The sequence below is a fragment of the Xenopus tropicalis genome, chromosome 9, assembly GCF_000004195.4.
Source record: "Xenopus tropicalis strain Nigerian chromosome 9, UCB_Xtro_10.0, whole genome shotgun sequence".
NCBI lineage: Eukaryota > Metazoa > Chordata > Amphibia > Anura > Pipidae > Xenopus > Xenopus tropicalis.
This window is the reverse complement of record NC_030685.2, coordinates 29,847,179-29,851,660: the sequence shown is the minus strand read 5'-3', so window position 1 is coordinate 29,851,660 and position 4,482 is coordinate 29,847,179.

Below are 4,482 nucleotides of genomic sequence, written 5' to 3'. Positions count from 1 at the left end.
TGATAGGGTCCAAATTGCCTTAGCAACCAGGGACTTGCTAAGGAAGAGTTGCAATAGGAGACTGGAATATGAATAGGAGAGTGTGTGAATACAAAGATAAGTAATAACAAGTAACAATAACAATAAAATTGTAGCCTCACAGAGCAATAGTTTTTTGTCTGCCGGGGTCAGTGACCCCCATCTGAAAGCTGAAAAGCTACAACATAGTAAAAGTTAACTTAAAGGTGAACCTCTTTAATTATCTTGTCTAGTCGTGCACTAAAGGGTCAACTTCCAAACCTTGTGCACTTGTGAACTTTATTTTTTATAAATAAAGTTTTACATAACTGTACATACACAGAAGTGATGCACCTTTACCCTAAAGATGCTTGATGCAACTCGCACCCTATATGCTTTGTTGACCTTTAATTTCCATTTAAGATGGAGAACAGGCAGTACAGTAGTGGAAGAGTATAGCTACCTGAATCTGAAGAGGGAGTATCTGTTTGAGGTATCTGGGGTATACAGTCATACAACAGATACAACATACTCTACTAACAAAAACTTGTGCATACATACTTACTAGGAAAACAGCATTCACAAAATCCTAGCTGTGCCTTTAAGACCTCTGTTTAACAAAAATACTATCTCTAAAGTCAATTGTCAGAATCACAAAATGACCTTAAGTTTGTTTTGCTGTTAGTTCCCTGTAAATATCTCAGGAAATATAGATAATACACTGACTTTTTTTTGGCTGCAATCAACGAGCTGCTGAATATCAGACGAGAGAAAAGGTCACTGCCTCTAATTGCCTCGATGATTCTTCCTCCATGCAGAGAGAGAGGTCTCCCTCCATATGGAGTTCCAGTCATACTGATGAGGCCATTTCATAAACCGTAATCTCCCTTGCTCGCGGAATGACACTTAGCAAAGTCTGGCGTGGGTATAGAAGAGCCTTCCAACTGAATTAACCTCCAGCTGATCAAACCCCAACTAAACAAATTATACAACAGCCCGAACAAGATTAAGAAGGCCAGAGTGGGCCAGAATCATTTGGCGAGGCGGTTAATTCATTTTAACAAGTTTTAACCTATTCCCCAATCCCCGCCTCTTCTCTTTAAGCCAAATCCTATTCAGACTATCATCGGCAAACTAAGAGAATCACTTCGCATTAGGCACAAAGGCGCAGCCTGCAAAAAAAAACACCCCAAGAATTGCATGATTCCATCCAGCGAGGAATGGGTTTTTAGGAAGAGGCAATAAAACAGTCATTTCAGTTAGAAATCTGAGAAATGGACAGATGCAATGTGAATTCTGATCAGATTTAAATCTCTTTCTCTATTGTACAGCAACGGCTGTTTTGTTTCCAGATATGTTCACCTAATGTTTAACATCCATTCTGGGGAATCTGCAAATACTTTTATTGCTGCATGGCTAAACATATGCGGCTGTAGCATTTGCCCTTGTGATTCAATATCTTTGCGGCCTGTGTGCACAATCCATTTTGCGGCCCCAGGGGCCATCAAGTGTTTCATGTTTAAAGTTCCAGATGCGATCCTTTGTGGATCAATCTGCATCAGATAAGGAATGTGTGGGATTCCATTACCAAGAAAAAGATAGCAGATTTTTGTGTACAGAATGTATGCTTGGGCGTAAGCGGCACGCCGTACCTGAAACTGGAAAGTGCCAGAGGGACAATTTCATGTTGGGTATTTTTAGCCTTTATTCACCTTGAAATGAATTTTCTTGGCTGGATGATCCATGCCCTGATGGCCTTCAGTGGCAGCACTTGGCAGATACTGAGTGCCAACAGGTTAAATGATGAATTCCTGTATTATTATTTTTATAAACAGGTGTTCCATGGTGAATAACTGACCTTGCTATATACCGTGCTTATAGAATTTAGGGATGGGCAACTTGTAGCCCTCCAGATGGGACTGAATTACAATTTCCCAGCTGTCAGAGAGCTGCAGTGCAACAACTGGGGCGCTTCTTGTTTTCCAAATAGCTGAAGGGCATCGGCATTAAAAAGATCCAGCAATTCTTTCAGATGTTGCCTAAATCTAATGATTATGTGCTGGGGAGAAATCATCCTGGTCTCCAATCCACCAGTACTTGCAAAGCCAGGGAAGAGTTGCACTGTTGCTAGGCAACACTAGTGTCGAGGGGGGGGGGTACTGTATCTTCTCACAGGATTCCCTGAGAGGCCCATGGGGGTTCACAGATTGACAGGCCAAATGCAAGAGATGTTCTTGTTGCCTTGTTTAAAACTGTGAGCAGAAAAGAAGGTTCACTTGTTCCTTTCATTCATGAACCAGCTTCTTACTTGGCACCTTTTTTTTATACCTGTCATATATTTATCTTAACCTATTGTATGCTACTTTTATTTATTATTTAGTAATAATTGCTCTTCTGTATCCACTTCTATTTGTTCTTTAGCCCTCATCTGTTCTTTCCATATGAGGTTGCACACCTATTATTTTCATACATCCACCTGCATCTGTTCCTCTAAACCTTGTATTCTTTTCCCACCTTTCCATTTCATACTGTCCCTGCACCTTTTTTCATTTGTTGCCCCTGTTGTCCCTTCAACTTTTCTTCATGTTGACCTCCACCTGTTCATTTCACAAGGTCATGAATCTTTTCCTTTCACGCATGGACCAGTACCTTTTTCTGTAATATCTAGCCTGTACGTAACCCTTTCATACCAGTTGCTTCACCTGTTTCATTAATGTCTGGCTCCGCATCTATTCCTTACCTACCTGTTGCCTATATATAATCAAATAGACAGTATTTTAAAGGTCTCTGTAGGTCTCTATAAAAATATATTGAATGAAACAGCTCATACAATCATTTAAATAAACCATTTTCATAAAAATATACTTTATTATTTATTAGTATGTTCCATTGGGTAATCCTAAACAGAAAATTGCCACCCCCTGGGATTATACAATTCACAGTGCACACCAAAGGGCACACATAAAGCATTTGAGTACTGCACAGAAAGTAAATGATAAAATTAAGGAATATTGGCCTAGAACATAATATTTGTACTTAGATAGAGAACTGGCTGAAGGATAGATTACAAAGAGTTGTGGTAAATGGAATATTTTCTAATTGGACCAGTGTTGTTAGTGGAGTACCGCAGGGGTCTGTCCATGTTCCTTTGCTTTTTAACTTGTTTATTAATGACCTGGAGGTGGGCATAGAAGGTACTGTTTTTATTTTTGCTGATAATACTAAATTGTGCAAAACTATAAGTTCCATGCAGGATGCTGCTACTTTGCAGAGCGATTTGACAAAACTGGAAAACTGGGCAGCCAAATGGAAAATGAGGTTCAATGTTGAAAAGTGCATTTATGGTAAGATTCTTTTATAGGCCACTTAATATGATATAAACTATCTGTTGGTTAGATGTTCACTCTGAAGGTATAGTTTTCCTTTAAAAACTGAATCATTCTATACCTGCATCTCCTATTACACGCTTGTACTTTCACCATTATACCTACTATACACTACCTACTATATACTGTCCAATATCATTCTAAAACCATACTGTTCTGGTGTCTAGGTGACACACAGAGGGGTTGGGAGCCATTGATAAGGAACAGATAGGCCAGTGGTGCACCATGGAAGTTAAAACAGGCACCAAAAAAATCTGATTAGCAAGAAGTGTTTCACAAGTAGTGCATAAGGACACTGAATATCCAAAAGGAAAGCTGGTCACGTGTAATTTGGAAATATTTTGTGCGATTTTTATCAGGCCCGGGGAAGAAAATTTGAATTTCATTTTGTTACTGTTTCTGGGAATACTTAAAAAAAATCACACTTGTTTGATTATTAATTCGGCGTTAGGGAGGTTTCAACCAAGGAAAGCCTGAAAATAATGCACATAAGTTAACTCTGGTTCTTAAGGCAGCCATTTGAATATGCATCACAGATGCAGAAGGGACAGAAGATCAAAGGCATTTTATCTGGAGAATTAATAACAATCTCTTTCATAACAAAATTGCTCAAAAATCTTATAAAAATCAGTTCAATAAATCTAGAACTTTGTCTGTCATACATGGGTTTATCTCCTCCTTGCTAAGCAAGCTGCTAGCATGTTGTACAGTATGTTGCTGTGCTAGAATATGTATCAGTGCTGAAATAGTTATTCTGCTTTAGGGCTTGCAAGGCTAGCATCAGACAAGCAATTTTCCTATAGTGATTGAAAGCAACCCATAATATGACCAATAGTGCCCTAGGGGCCAGACATGAGCTAATACAGAAGAAAGGTTGCCTGCAGCTTCCTAGAGGAACTCGACCATCATTTCCCAGAAAAGATACGTTTGCCTACTTTGCTGGTTATTGGCTAGCAAAAAAGGGTTGTCACATGGGCTAATGGCTGCGTGACATTCTGGGATTCCGTCACAACAAGGCATCTAGGGAGATATACAAGGGGCTCTCCCATCCCTGTCTGGATACTGCCAACTTGTCAGAACTTATCTTTAACCAAAATCC